The sequence below is a fragment of the Mirounga leonina genome, unplaced genomic scaffold (assembly GCF_011800145.1).
Source record: "Mirounga leonina isolate KUSES-001 unplaced genomic scaffold, KU_Mleo_1.0 Mir_180, whole genome shotgun sequence".
In the NCBI taxonomy this organism is placed as follows: Eukaryota; Metazoa; Chordata; class Mammalia; order Carnivora; family Phocidae; genus Mirounga; species Mirounga leonina.
This window is the reverse complement of record NW_023270469.1, coordinates 26486894-26502587: the sequence shown is the minus strand read 5'-3', so window position 1 is coordinate 26502587 and position 15694 is coordinate 26486894. Positions and strand designations below refer to the sequence as shown.

Below are 15694 nucleotides of genomic sequence, written 5' to 3'. Positions count from 1 at the left end.
CCAGGGGGAACAGCCAGATGCCCTTTTCCCCAGGTTGCTTGGCACGGAGCTGGGCACACGACCAACCCCAAGGACCAGCGGCCTACTGGGGCAAAGAGGGAGAGAGACAGGCTCCACCTGCATGCCAAGCTGCTGGAAAGGCAAGGGGCATTGAAGGTCGATTCCATGTTTGAGAGAGAAGACTGTTAAAGTGATCAGCTAAGTCTGAGGGACCAGGACAGGAGGAGACAATACTTCTGTGACTTCGTGGAAGGGAAGTTGGAGAGGCGGCCAGGAAGATGGCAGGAAGAAAGAGGAAGGGTGTGTGCAAGATCCTGAAGAGGAAAAAGCAGCTGAATTTAGCAGCCAGTAGGGTGGGAAGGTCAAAAGTATCCAGGACTCAAATGAGCCCAAGGCTGGGGCTTCTGCCAACTTGGGACTCACAGGGTGGGACAATGGGGACGTGGAGTGGAGTGGCTATGACCAAAAGCTGGTTCAGACCCAGCTCTGCCACTTACTGGATGTGTGACCTTGGGAACTTTGCCTCTCTGTGCCTCATTATCTCCATCTGAAAATGGGGAGAACTGCACCTTATAGGGTTGGCATAAGAATTAGACAACGCATGTGTAAAGTGTTCAGTGCCGGTATATGCTGGCATATACAAGGAACTCAGAATTTTTATTTTTCAGTGATCTCCCTCCCTCCAGTGGTGGGTGAGTGCCGAGGCGCTGGCTTGGAGAGAGGGACAGATTTGCCCCTCTTTGTCTAGGTCAAGGCAATAGAGCTGCAGTCCCCGCTCTCCCCCAGACCAGGGATACTGCAATGATTGAGGACCGGATTTGACAAGTGCCCAGATACTGCTGCTGGGGAGGGCTTAGTCTCCCTGGGAGAGAAGGTCAGGGAGGTTGGACAGGGGCTAGGCCCTCCACTGCACACAGTCACAGGTCCTGGGTCTTCCAGGACAACCCAGACTTCAAAAACCTCCACTCCCATAAGAACAGCAGAACTCATCATCCTAAGTCTCTAAAGTCCAGTAACTGCAAATACAGGGCCCCATTCTGAGGCTGCATTCCTTGCCAACGACTCTCCCCGGCCAAGGAGACGTCTACTTTATCAAGGGCATGGGGAGTGCGCCTGGGCAAGGAGAGGTGCACCCAGCCTCATGGCCCAGGGAAGGTGAAAGGTCAGGGACAGCAGCGACCCACAACCTTGAGACAGATATGCTGGGGGGTGGGGGAGTACTTGAGAATTTAAATACAGCTTTCTCTTTCAAATCTCCCAGGACCAGGCCCTTAACTGCACCAGAGTTCTGCTCTAACTCCCAACAGGGGGTTGAAGGAGGTGGCTTCTGGCTTGCCCTCCCTGCAGGGATCCCCCAAGCTGCTGCTGTCGCCGGCTCTATTTCCTACTGCCCAGGAGGGCACCGGCCCAGGCCCTCCTTCCAACCTCAGGGCCGGCCTACCCTCCCCTGCCCTGCGAGGGGGAAAACGAACTGCCCAGGGAACGTACGTGGTGAGAGGGCTCGAAACTGCAGCCTTCAAGGGATCCGGGGGCGGGGGGAGGTGCGCGGGGGGCGGGGGGAGGTGCGCGGGGTCGGGGGGAATCTCTGCAAGGGGAGGGGGAGGCCCTAACGGACACGCGGTTCCCCGGGTCGGTTCCGCCTCTCCCGGGCCAAAGAGATCGGAACGGGGGTCCGCAGGCTGCTGCGACCCCAGGGGACGTGCCGCCCCAAGCCGTGCTGCGGGTAAGGTCCTCGGCTCCGGCTGGACGGCGCGGGGGGCGGCGGGCGACCGCGCAGGGCTGCTTCTCCGGGGCCGGCCTTCCGCGCGCCCCGCAGCGGGTCCGGGCAGGGGAGGGGGTCCTGCGGGCAGGGCGGGCCCGGACGCGGCACCGGGAACGGCGGGGCCGCACGGACCCCGAGAGCCTAGCCCACCCCCCCGCCCGGGTCTCCGACTCACCGGCCTGGCGGAGGCAGGATCCCCGGCGTCGCCGCAGAGCCCGGGGCTCGGCCCGACCCGGCCCGCCGGCGGGAGGCAGCTCCACGCCGCCGCCTCCTCGGCCCGCCCCGCTCCCGCCCCTCCCGCACACTTTCCACAGGAAATGATTAACTCGGGCCGCGGCGCGTTCCCATGGCAACGGGCTCCTGCCCGGGCGGGGGGCGGCGGCGCGCGCGCGCTCCCGCGCACTCTCCCGCGCGCGCTCACACTCACACGCGGGGCCGCCCACACCTTGGCCTCCCCGCTCGCCCGGACGTTCCCGCTGGGCCCCAGGGGCCCCACGTCCCGCGCACGCTGGTGCACACGTGCGCGCACACCCACCGGTGCACACACAGCGTCATACGTGCTCGCGCTTTCGTGTATGGGCTCTCGCACGCCGGTACACACGTCCCTCACACATGCCTTCACACATGCTCTAGTCCGCACACACGAACACATGCAGTGTTCACACACGGGCCCACGCCGGTCCTACATACGTGCTTTTGCACTTAAACCTACACTCCGACGCGCACATCCGCTAACCCTGGTACAGAACTTTCGCGCACGTTCGTTACTCCTCACACACACCCTTCTCGCAGACTGTCCTTCACACGCTCTCACACACGAGCTCGTTTTCTTGACCTTCTAACACACGCTTTCACACACGCTCTCACACACTCTAGATGGCACGTGTATACACGCCCACATTCTCACACACTTCACACATGCACTCACGGTATCGTCGGGCATTCAGACTCACACGTGCGTCTCCACACGTGGTCCGCGTGCAGTGGTTCGCGTGCTTGTTGGTGCACACATGCACTTGCTCTCCCTCTCACACACGCTACACCTCGTTCTCTGACACTCTAGTATACACATCCTTTGAAACCCAAGCCCACGCTGTCGCTCACACTCTCTCACACTCCGGGTAGCATGCATAGACACACATGCGTGTCACACGTTATCACTCATGTTTACACACACACACTCTCTAGCTCTAGTAGGAATACACAGGCCCGATTGCCTCCCCAGCCTCGGCACCACCCGGGAATTAACATCTTCCAGGGCTTAGGGTTTTTTAAGGTAAAATATTCCTTTAAGCTCCAGGGAAAACATGTCCAGAGCGCAACCACTCAGGAGCAGGCAGCAGCTCCCAGCCCAGAAGTCCCTCCTTGGGGGACGTCCCTGAAGAGGCACAGGGGAGGCAGGGGAGCCGGCCAGCCAAGGAGAGACAGCTGACCCAGAGGAGCCACTCTGTTCTTTGTCTCCCACACAGAGGCAGCATTTTACTCCAGAGCCTGCAGCCATCGTCCCCTCCTGGGTGCAGGAGGAGGAGAAAGCAGCTCAGAAGCCAGCCCAGTGCAGGCTGATGGTTCCACAGATAGTCCGAGAAGGATGGGCACTTGATGCTTCCCTGTGTCGCAGAGAATGGCCCAAGAGGTGCAAGGAGGGGACTGGAGGGGGACATGCAGATCAACGAGGGTTCTATCTCCTGTCTCTGCCCAGGCACTGGGCTGGCAGTCAAGAATCTCAGCTGGAAACAGAGCCAAGGTCCTGGGCCTCAGATTGTTCTGGATGCCAGAACAGGATACTCGTAATCCCCCTACTGGAAGTGGGCTGATATGTGTTTTATTTTCTGAGACGCCCAAGTGAAGGCCCAGTAGAGGATAAATGTCTCTCTCCTGGAATGGTTCCTTGGAGAGTTACAGATTTCCAACTAAGAACCCCAGATAACCCTCCCAACAGGAGAGAAGGCTGTAATTTGAGAGTTCCCTTCTCTGAACCTCCTGCCTGCTCTCCAGACAAGAGTGGTCAAGGGGACTACAGGGTTGGATGAGGGCAGAATGTCTCTAGAATCTTGACCAAGTATCTCCCTATTATTCGATTGCGGTAAGTTGTTTGTCTATAAAGTCCTGGTAGAGAACTGGAAGCCTTGTCTTACTTGCTGGCTGGTACTGTGACATTAACTGCAGGTTCCCTTCCGACAAAGCCAAAGCCAGATTTTTAAATTAATAATAACATTTATTGTTCGTTTTCTCTGATTACAAAAGTAATAGATGTTCATTGTAACCATAATCCCACCCACTTGAGATAAATGCTGCCAACATTTTAGTAGTCTTTTTTTTTGTATGCACATAATAGCTACCATTTTTCCAAAGCTAACACTGTGCCAGGCACTGCACTAAACTTTTAATAAACAAGATCCCATTTAACCCTGAATACCCTACGAGGTGGACACCAGTATATCCCGTTTTCAGGAGAGGAAACTGAGTCTCCCACAGTTCATTCATAAACCCAGTGTGTGATAGAGCTGAGATATGAACCCAACTGGGTGTGTGTGTATACACATAGTACACGGAAACAGATAGTCCTATCATATGTAATGAGTTTCAGATGACATTCTGCCCTCATCCAGATGCCAGATGCAAGCGTTTATTAAGATCAAAGCATTAGTGGAGAAAAAAAAAAACTGAGGTATTAGATGGAGACATTTTTGAGGTTCTTGCAAAACTCTGACTTGAAATGTAAGAGCAAATTGCTTTATGATTGCTGGAATTTAGTTAAGAATGTACAATGTCACCAGGAACTACATACTAATGACTTCAAGGTCATTTCTATCCCAGAAACTTCACTGATGGCTTGATGTGGAAGCTGCCAACTGTCTCCTGGCCACAAGGAGGGTAGAGATTGGCCAGAAACCTGGCCATCCCAACACTGAGGTCCTGAATCCATAAGTGAGGACTCTTGGGTTCAGCCTTTGGCCTTGACCTTTTGCCCACCTTCTGGCAGAAATACAGAAATGTAGGGAGAGTCACACAAGAGGCAGTGGCCAGAACATTGCAGCTCCATATCCATATCCACCCTGTCCTCCAGGCGGGGGTTCAAAGAGTCTGAAACCCCTTCACTTTCAGGCATCCATCTGAGAGGTAGCCAGGGGCCCAAGAGGTCTATCACCCAGAGGGAAGTAAAGAGGGGGGAATAACACGGATTGTGTTTGATCTGATTCTCACAGTAACCTAGAGTAAAGCACCACATAAGATTCACATGATTTTCCAGTTTTAGTGATTTAACTTGAGATCTGATCACCTCCAGGCCTTTGCAATGCTGTTCTCCCTGCCCAGAAAGCCTCTCTCCTTCCCCTTCTCCCACCTGCCTCCACCCACATTTACCTGGCTGACTCCTGCTTGTTCTTCAAGTCCTTCAAGCTTAGAGGTCATGCTCCTTGACCCTCCCAGGCACCATTTCTCCCTCCCCCCCACACACCCCCACACTGGATTATAATGGCCTCTCCTGTCTACACCAATAGCTCTTGGAGGGCAGGGCACTTTCCTGACTTGATCGCAAGGAAATCCTCTGCAAGTGCCCAGTATCATGTAAGTTTCCATTGACTAAATAAATAGATCATGTATAATTCAGAGGGGGAAGAACAGGTACATTAAAGCATATCCAAACAGACTTTCTTCTTCTTCTTTTTTTTTTAAGATTTTATTTTATTTATTTGAGAGAGAGAGAGAGAGAGAGAGAGCATGAGCAGTGGGGAGGGGCAGAGGGAGAGGGAGAAGCAGACTCCATGCTGAGCAGGGAGCTCGCCACGGGGCTCAATCCCAGGACCCTGAGATCATGACCTGAGCTGACGCAGACGCTTAACCAACTGAGCCACCCAGGAGCCCCCAAACAGACTTTCTTCTTGTGTAAGTTAGTGATAATTCTTATCAAAAGGAGGTAAGAAACAGATCCTTAAGCAATTATTTCAGGGGCGCCTGGGTGGCTCAGTCGTTGAGCGTCTGCCTTCAGCTCAGGTCATGATCCCAGGGTCCTGGGATCGAGCCTCTCATCGGGCTCCCTGCTTGGTGGGAAGCCTGCTTCTCTCTCCCCCACTCCCCCTGCTTGTGTTCCCTCTCTCGCTGTGTCTCTCTCTGTCAGATAAATAAATATTTTTTTTTAAAAAGCAATTATTTCAAATGTGGTCAGTAAGGAGCACCCTGCAGTCGTGAAAACTATATATCCTTGCACTGGGTAACAGTTTCTTGAAGTTGGAGAGCAACATTCTGGGGGTAGGAGTCGAATGTTAAGTAATCCTGACTCAATTAGCCACTGTTTTGAATCCACATACTGCAGTACTCCTGAAATAGTTGATTATGGACAGTGCAGAAAGAGCTGGGGAGGATCCCATGGAGGGAATAGGCAGGATTCTGAACTCAGCCCTGCAAGCGTGCGTTTGACTCCCAGCTGCAGAACTTGGCAGCTAAACCTCTGAGTGTATTGGGGGTGGGAAGGAAGGAGGGGCATTGGCTCTTGGCTCACACCTGCCAGTTTTCAGGAAACCACGCTCTGCAGTGGACATGAAGGGGTGGGATCTCGGACAACCCTTGGCTCGTCTCTGAGTTCCTGTCATTCTCATCTGCTACACACTGCGCTCTTCCAAGTGCTAGGTGCTCAACAGTTAAATGAACAAAAGATACCTTTCTCTCTCCTCTCCCTTCCCTCTGTGCCTTCCCCATCCCTGCCCAAGGGTGCCTGCCTCCTTTCTAAAAGCTGTATTAACAGGGGAAACAGTTCTCCTATTTACAAAGGTCTCTTCAGGGAACCAAACAACCCTCCCCTCAAAAAAACCACCTTGCCCTAAAATCTCTAGACAGTGACTACCTTTCGGCATTTGCCAGGAAGATTGGACTCAGCAGTGCTTCCCCAGGCTTTCAGGTGAGGGAAACCTGACATCTCTTTATGACCTGAGAAAGAATTTGGCAGATGGAGCTTCTAGCACTCCTGGGTAGCAAGCAAACAGAGGGGTTTTTTTTCCCCCCTGTTATCATTTCCTGTAGTCTAAAAAATGAAAGGAATGCAAACACTGGGAAGATACGTACTCAGGCACCAGGTAATAAAAAGATTTAGTAAGAATGGCCATGGGAGATAAGCCCTACCCCTGCCCCTCCTCCCTGAGTCAGAGCGTCCCCCCAGCCTGCCATCCAGAAGCCGCCTGGGCTCCTTCACCCAAACGCTCCCTCCCCGGCTTCACTTCTTACTCCTAAATCATTCTATCTCCTTGTTCTAAGCCAAGGCATGCATTATTAACATCATTCCCACTTTTTTTCAACTTCCCCATTCATTTCTACCCATCTGCTGCAAATTCTAGGTGGCTAGGTTTTTTTTTTTAAGTTCAATTTTTTTCCTGCGCAAATGTAGTAGAAACCAAAAGGGGGAATAAACCAAAACCCAGATCCCACCACCCTTATTTTACTGTCCCTGGCCCAGATTTTCCTTTCAGTATTTGACCTTGAACAGACATGATTTCTATAATTAAGGAGAGACAGTATAGGACAACGGTTGAAACTGGGTTTAGGGGTCAAGTGGTCCTAGGTTTGAACCTTGGCCCAAATCACTTCCTCCGGGCCTCAGTTTCTTCCTCTGACAATGGGAGTAGCCTTAGTACCTAACCCATTGGGTCACTGTGAGAGATAAATATGAGCTCAGCATCCAGCACAGGGTTGGTCATCCCCAAACACTAGCTTGGGTGTGGTGGGAGGCAGAGAGTGAATGCAATTTTCAACTCTGCCTTTTCTCACTTTAAATTGTATAATAAGCATTTTTCCAAGTTACTTTTTTCTGCTGTGTCCTGTTCTTTTCTGAACTGTAGGCCCCAGACTGAGGATAAAGCCAGGTCCCACTCAGCTTTGGGATCCCAGTATCTGGGGACACACCCAGCACTGAGTAAAAATTACTGGAAAGAATAATCATTCTCCTTTTTTCCTTCCTTCCTTCCTTCCTTCCTTCCTTCCTTCCTTCCTTCCTTCCTTCCTTCCTTCCTTCCTTCCTTCCTTCCTCCCTCCCTCCCTCCCTCCCTCCCTCCCTCCTTCCTTCCTTCCTTCCTTCCTGTAATCTGTACACCCAACGTGGGGCTCAAACTCATGACCCCAAAATCAAGAGTCACAGGCTCTACCAACCGAGCCAGCCAGGAGCCCCAAAAGAATAATCATTTTAAACGGCTCTGCCCTGAGCTGACCATTCGAAGAGGTCCGATATATGCGTAGGCCCCGTTTCTTCACTTTTATAAACAACATGGCTGTTGACATCTCCCCACACGCAGCCTGTTCGTTCCCAGGGGAAGGGGATGTTGTTAATTTCATAAATTCTTTCTGAATAAAGAATCTGAGCATTTTTTTTACACTCTCTAAACACGTTGCCAGATTGCCATCAGAAGGGCTGTACCAAATTTACACTTTACACTGTCGTCGGTAGCAATTTGACGAGAACGACTTCTTGCGCTGATTTACAGTTTTTCTCTTGGATCTAGAATCCGGGCCCGGCTGGCTCCCCTGCTCAGCAGGAGGCATATAAAAAGAGAGTCTGAACGATGGCTGACAAGGGAAGAGGGAGGAGTGTCTGGTTTTGTTTGTCGGTGTTTCTGTCCACTGGGCTGGGCCGGGTGGGGCTGGGAGCACTGAATCAGTGCACCCTCTCCCTGCCTGCTCTTTGGCCCCCAGACACCTTCCCAGGTGGGTTCTGGAACATTCCACAACCCTGGAAGATTCTCTTCCGGTGACCGTTAGTGTTCCTAAGGTTATCCCTGCTCTGACAGCAGCCTGGCACTTCATTCTGGCTTCGTGCAGTAAGTCCATCAGTCACTCCTGGAAAGAGAATCCCTCAAGAGGCTCTGGCATCTGCAGTCGGCTTTCTCTTCCTGCGGTGGGGGAGGAGGCGGGGGGGTACAGGGCAGCCTCCAGGTCTGCAGCCGCGGCTCTGGACCACCCTGCCAGCCTCTTCGCACTGCCTGCATCACTCATCCAGGTGCTGTGGCAGCCCCTAGGCCCCTCCCTGTGCCCCCTTGACTCCGGCCCTCCTCCTCTGAGGGTGGCCCTTGTTTGCAAACAGCCACGGGAAGTTTTGACGCGGCTGATTAACCAGACTCCCACGGCTCTGAGTTCTTAGTCATCGTGGCAAGTCTCAACCTTCCGCCTGCCCGGCCGACATCATCAGCTTCCAGGGGACGGGGAAGTAGTGACTAGGAGCTCACTAGTTTCAGTGGCTTCCATCCATCATCTTGGGGGCGGGGGTGGAGGGGGAGAGAAACTCCACCCATCCCAAACGAGTGGAAATCCATACAGGGCCTGAATGCCACAGCAGGAATTTAAAATAATTTGAGTTAGCTTGCCTTGGCTGAGAGACAGCTATGTGCGATTAAAACGAAAACGACAGGCCCACAATGTAGTCACTCATGTCAGGGGCCCTAGATCAGTAAACCAAGACTTAAACCTGATCGACCTGTAGTTTCAACCCTCCCACCCAAGAATGTAATCTTTAACCAGTCAATGTGGGAATTTCCTGGTCGGCCCTAGATTTGCTGATGGACCCCTTCTGAGGTGTACAGAAGGGTGACCTTGCCTAAAACGGTGTTCTTTGCTAATCATTTCCTTTTTTCTCATTCCCTCTCTGCCTTTAAAAACCTTTCTTATCTGTAGCTCGACAGAGTTCGTTTCTATTTGCTAGACGGGATGCTGCCCGATTTATAGATCATTAAATAAAGCCTCTTTGATCTTTATATTTACTCAGATGAATTTTGTTTTTTAACAGTGCCAAACACTGGGCTAACTCTTTACAGGCAGGGTTGGTTGCCTTGGGTTTTATTTAATCCTCTCAACCACATGTGCAATGTTATAATCCCATTTTACAGATGGAGAAACTGAGGTACTATGTTTTAAGAACGGCTAGGCGGAGGCCCCTGAATGAGTAGGGGGCAGCTGTGGGCAGATGGCTTTGGGGTATTGGAAAAGGCAGATGCTCCGGGCCAGGAGCCCTGTTCCCAACCCATGAGTGACCTTTCGCAGATGTCTTCCTCTCTCTGGGTCTCCTGCCCCTCCCTGAGTAAATGAGGAGGGTGGGCTGGCGACCTTTCCAGCACCAAAGCTGTGAGGGAGTGAGTGGACAATATGGAAGGGATGACTCTTGAGATTCGGCCTGCTGAAGGCCTGGGCCAGGAGGGGGTAATTCCAGCCTGAGGCTCTGGCTTCACTGTTCACGAGTCATGTCACAAACGAGTGGGGCAAAAGTAAGGAGATTAGTGGTTGGGGGCAGGGGTGGGGATTGGGAGTGACTGCTAATGGGGTTTCTTTTTTGGGATGATGAAATATTCTATAATTAGATTATGGTCATGGTTGCACAATTCTGCAAATATACTACAAACCATTGAGTTGTACACTGTTTTTTTTTTTTTTTTTTTTAAGATGTATCTATCCATTTCGGAGAGAGAGAGAGCATGAGCAAGAGGGGCAGAGGGAGAGGGAGAGAGAAGCAGACTCTGGGCTGAGTGTGGAGCCCGCCGTGGGGCTCAATCCCACGAGCCCAAGATCACAACCAGAGGCAAAACTGGAAGTCGGATCCCCACGTGTCCCAAGTTGTACACTATAAATGGGTGAATGTTATGGTATGTTAATTATATCTCAATAAAGCTGTTTAAGAGGGAAAGGAAAGTAGGAAGGAAGAAAAGGAAAGAGGGAGGGAGGGAAGGAGGGAGAGGGAAGAGGGAAGGAGGGAGGGAGGGAGGGAGGGAGACCTGCATAAACCTTGGGTCAGAGCTGCCTTTGGGATTTGCCTCCTGGGAGTGGGACCCTTGGCACCCAGCCCTTGGCTGATTCTCTCTCCTCCAAGCACCCACCCAAGCTCTTCTCCCAGAGCCTAGGGAGGGTGTCTGGGAAGACACAGAAGTGGCAGTCGATGGCTCCACATTCTGACCAGAAGTGTCAGGAGCTCCTGGTGTCCTTGAAGGCCGAAGGGCCCAGGAATCAAAGAGCAGGTGTGGGCCTGGAGGAATGGGGAAGAGGGGGTGGGGGTGGCAAGAAAAGGGATGAAGGCCAAAGCAGGGGCAGCGTCCCGGAGGAGGCCCTGAGCTGCGGCCCAGTGCTGCCCCTGGCTTTGTTTGCCAGCCAGGGGCTCTCTCGGTTGCTTAGAGACATTGTGGCACGCCAGAGTGCCCACACAAGAAATCCCTGCCACTCCTGAGGGCCCCCCCTTCCCCCGCAAACTGGTGCAGCTGTCTTCTTGTCAGCAGTGGGGGACACAGACAGATGCAGCTGTCCCAGAGGCCACGTCAGCCCAGACTTGACTCCAAGCCAGGGGCACAGGTGCAGGGGACCTAAAATGAGGGCCAAACCGGCCTGTAAGAAGCAGGAGCTCAATCCACTCCTGCTGTTAGGGCAACTTACTGTTGAAAGAGGAGACTCCCAGAGGGTCTGGGAGGCACGGCCTCCCTGTCTAAATCTCTCCCTTGCAAGCGCCTCTCCCAGACAAACCTCACCCAGCGCACATCCTCTTCACTCAAGCCCCCTGGGGCAAATGGCACTGGACTGCCCAACCCTAAGGGAACCAAGGAAGCTACCTCTCGGAGACTATAACCACCTTCTGAGAGTCCTAGCCTTCAGGTCAAACCCGCGTGCCTGCCAAGCACCTGCTTGTCAAGAATTAGGATTTTGCTCTGCTCTGGAAGCAGACCTCCAGCCGGGCATCCTGCTCATGACCAGAAGCTCCTGGCCGCTGGGAACCTCTCGCCCGGGTGGGCTCAGTCCTCTGCAGTGGACTTCTTCACAGGGAAGAGATCCGAATGCTTCCCTGGAATACAGGCTGGCAGAGGCTGAGGGGATACACCCCAGCCCCAGACGAGGGCTCTTGCCTTCTTTCTACTAGGGGTGCATGTGTTATTGGCCCCACTCTGTAGCGTTGACCCCAGGCAGGCTGGCTCTAGAGTCCAGGTCTTGAACCACTGCACCATACTGCTTCTCAAGGGGACTGCCAGTGGGGTCCTGGTCACTCTCAGCATGCAGTCAACGCTCTTCAGTGCCCACTGGCTGCTGACCTGCCCAGCCTTCTCTCTCATTAATGCCCCCCAAGGCACCTGTCTCTGTTCCTTCAGTCTACCATGTATCTGTGCATTCCCACCTTTGTACCTCCATGAGGACAGCTCATTCTCCTCGGGAGGCTCAATGGAAAGACTCCTCCATTGGGCCTTCCTGACTCTACCTAGCCAGAACCCCCCCAGGACCACCGACCCTTCCCTTAACTCACTTAGTACCCTGGGCTGGAGTCTGTGGGGGACTTACCAGTCTCCTCCATTAGAATGGAGCTCCCAGATTCAGGCTCCCATGCTGTGTGACCTTGCATAAAGCATTTGACCTCTCTGAGCCTCGATGTCCCATAAATAGCAGCCATTATGGCTAATATTATTTAAGCACTTATTGTGTTCCAGGCACTATGTGCTAAGTACTTTAGGTACATGAGCTCATGTAATCCTTACAAGCACCCTGGGAGGTGGCTACTACTTGCCCATTTTACAGATGCAGAAACCATCACTGTTGTCAGGATCACCACTGTTAACTTTGTCCCAAAGCCTAGCACGTAGCAGATGCTCAAATCCTGTTCCTTAAATTCCGATGTGGTGAAACTGGGAGGGGACTTGGATAGAAGAGAGTTCCAGCAGAAACGGCACCCTGCACGCACTCCAGAGTGCTCAGGCCTGGCCCTGTCCTGGCTGGGGCGATACCATCTTTGGAAGCTGACACCCCAGACAAGGAAGGCTGGGGACCTGGGGTGGTTTTCGTGCTCCGCTCCCCACCCCCCCACCGATGTAAATGACTGGACACAAACAGGAAGGAGGTGGTCATATTCTGACACCAGCCATTTGAGCTGCTACTAATAGTCATTTGTAGATGTGCTTGGCACTGTGGGGCAGAGGGGAGGGAGGGCGCCCGCCACTTCCCATAGTTCCTCGAGTCTTCAAAACATCCCCATTTATAGGTGAGAAAACTGAGGCCCTAAAAGATAAAGGGCCCAGTCCAAGGAAAGTGCCAGAACCAGGCATTCTGAGGCCACTTCTCTCCCCTGCCCACCTGAAACCCAAAGCCTGACTCTCCTTGCCCCGAACTCAGAAGCCGCGCCCGGCCCCCCGGGGAAGGCAGGGTCCTCATCCCAGAGGCCTGTCTCACCCTGATTCCCTCCGAAGGAGGCCTCAGAGGAGCCGCCTTCAGTCACTGAACAGAAGCTGGGCAGAAGGCAAGGGTTCTGCCTGCCACGGGGGAACCTCTGGGCTCAGTGAGTCACAGCTGACATTCTTCCTCTACGAGTTATAAAACCACAAGGGGCTGTGGAGTGGCAGCCGACTGCTCTGTCTGTCGGAAGAATGTTGTTGCCAGACAGGTTCATGAGGCATCTGCCGAGCTGGGCTCCAGAAACCAGACCTGGGCTCTTGCCACACCAGGTGGCTCCCAGGAGGCCTCGGCCACCGGGCAGCCACCACCCCTCCCCACAACAAGCGCTCAGGGAGACCCACCCCCAAACCTCGGCACAACCCCCAAGACGCGCGGGAGCCAGCCACCCCCGCCCCCCACGGGCAGCCAACCCATCCAGGCAAGGGCTTTCGGGGACCGTGGCCTGCACAACCACCCCACCCCACCCAAGGCTGGAGGGCAGAGGGGTGGCAGGGTCTCCCCCAATCAAGTCTGTAGCCAGCACAGAACCTTTCTTGAACCATTACTACAGAAATGATGAGCATGATAACAATAATACTTTGCCCAGATGCCAGGGACTGCCCTGGACACTTTTTTCTGGATCATCACCTGTATGGATTTCCCGGTGGTTGCTGTAACAAATTATCACAATCTGAATGGCTTGAACAACAGCAATGTAGTCCCTCATAGTTCTAGAGACTAGAGGTCCAAATTCAAGGTGTTGGCAGAGCCACACCTCCTCAGAAGGCTTTAGGGAAGAATCCTTCCTTGCCTCTTGCAGCTGATGGTGTATCTTGGCTTATATAGGGACCACTTCAATCTCCGTCTCTGCCTACAATGCTGTTCTCCTCTTTGTGCGTCTGTGTCTTTGTCCAAATTTGTCTTTTGTTTTAAAGGCATCAGTCATATTGGATTAGGACCCGTTCTAATCTAGTATGATCTCATCTTAACTTGATTACCTCTGCAAAGACCCTATTTCTTTAAAGAAGGTCACATTCACGGTTCCAAAGGGCCATGAATTTGTAGGAGACACTGTTCAACCCAGTACATCACACATAATTCTCCCAACAACCCCGATAACCGCTCTTACCACCATCTTAGAGGTAATAAAATTGAGGCTCAGAGAGGTTAAGCAACTTGCCCAAGGTCACACAGCCAGGGCTGGAACCCAGTCTCCCTGATTCTACAACTCACACCGTACTGCGCCAGACATCATCCTCATCACCGACTCCTCACTGGGTCCCAACAGTTCAGTGGGCACAAAGCTTCTCCTGGCCGTCACCACACTTTCTTCCTGCCACAGCCTTGAGGGCCCTGGCTTACAGTTTACAAAGGCAACGAAGGCTCCCTTAGTTAACTTGACCAAGGCCGCACAGCTAAAGGGTGGCAGATCTCTTGACCCCGAGGCAGGCCTAGCACATTCCACTGGGGGTCTAATGGGAACATTCCAGGGCTTTGCCAAGCCAGTGGAGGTATTTACCTAGCGTGATCAATGCCCACGCTGTGTTTACTGCAGCCGCACTTGCCAAGCCCATAAAAGGGATTGTGAATCTGTGGCTTAAATTCACCTCCTCGGGTTTCAGCCCCTCGTCCCGGACTGTTCTCTGCCAGCCGCAAGGCCAGCTGTTGGAGTGGCTACTAAGAGGAGGAAAACCAGGTCAAGACCGCAGAAGGGCCTCACAGCCCACGACAGATACCAACGCAGTGCGTGCCGTCCCCCCAGTATCTCCCAGACGAGGGGGCATCGCGACACCAACACAGCCCGCTGTTGGCCCCGTGCCAGGCACTGCTCCAGGCACAGTCTAGTGCTTTCTGATAATCCTCACAAATGCCCCACGATGTAGGCGCTACTGGTTCCCCGATTTTCCCGGAGGAAGAGACGGAGGCTCAGAGGAAGGTCCCTCTGCTGGCGAGTGGCCATGCCAGGACTCGGTCCCAGGCCCGCCTGAGTCCAGAGCCCTGTCTTGTCTCTGCAGAAAGTGCGCTCAGGGGCCGTTCAAGGCTGCAAGTGTGGCCACTGTGAGGGGAGCACCTTAGAGAATGCAAGTGATGCAGAGGGACTGGGGGACGATTTGAGAGAGGGAGGACAGATTGGGGACCAGCAGGCCGGGCGAGCCAGTGCGCTCTGGGCCACGCAGGGCAAGGGGGAGGACACAGCTTGGCACAGGCAGGGAGGTGGGAGCCTGGGAGGCCTCTCGTCTGATCCACCATGACAGCCAGAGAGGTCCTAACATGAAAAGCAGACCACATCGCCTTCTGACTTTAAAAACCCCAGTGGCTTCCTGTGGAGCTCACAACAGATCCAGACTCCTTCCTGTGGTCAACAAGACCCTGCAGGGCTAGCTCCGTTGACCTCCTTCAGCTCAGCTCAGCTCTAGGTACATAGGCTTCCTTCTTACTCCCCAAGCATGCCACCGGGCCTTTGCACTTACTGTTCCCTCTGCCTAGAATGCCATTCTGCCAACTCTGTGCATGCTGGCTCCTCATCCTTAGAATCTCAGCTCTGCTGTGCCCTCCTCAGGGTGGCCTTCCATGGCCACCAATCCAGCATCAAAGATCCCGTTATTGTCCAGGTAATCTCCCCATTATCTTTCTTTCATAGTACTTGATGCAACCTGCAGTTGTCCTGTTTATTTATTGTACACTCCTTAATTGTCTTTTTCCCTTCAAGGTAAGGACTTTGTCTTGTTCCCTGCTGACCCCAGTGCTTCCTGTGCAGATGCTCAATGGCTATTTGTCAAATGAATA

The 15694-nt window shown here is 53.2% G+C and overlaps 1 protein-coding gene and 1 long non-coding RNA gene across 6 annotated transcripts in view; one reads left to right on the top strand and one right to left on the bottom strand.

The window, feature by feature from the left end:
• Positions 1-2038, bottom strand: part of KIFC3 (kinesin family member C3) — a 38319-nt gene extending 36281 nt beyond the window's left edge. For 3 of the 5 annotated variants that reach the window (XM_035025108.1, XM_035025107.1, XM_035025109.1), the window contains exon 1: positions 1938-2017. The gene's annotated coding sequence lies outside the window, so the exon portion shown is untranslated. Of the gene's footprint in view, positions 1-1937 lie in introns of all 5 variants that reach the window. The other 2 variants (XM_035025110.1, XM_035025115.1) reach the window with 1 other exon arrangement.
• A 919-nt stretch (positions 2039-2957) lies between these two features.
• On the top strand, positions 2958-4065 carry LOC118023739. Its single transcript, XR_004682878.1, has 2 exons — positions 2958-3038; positions 3232-4065. It is a non-coding gene; the product is annotated as an uncharacterized LOC118023739 (long non-coding RNA).
• Positions 4066-15694: the final 11629 nt, after the last annotated feature.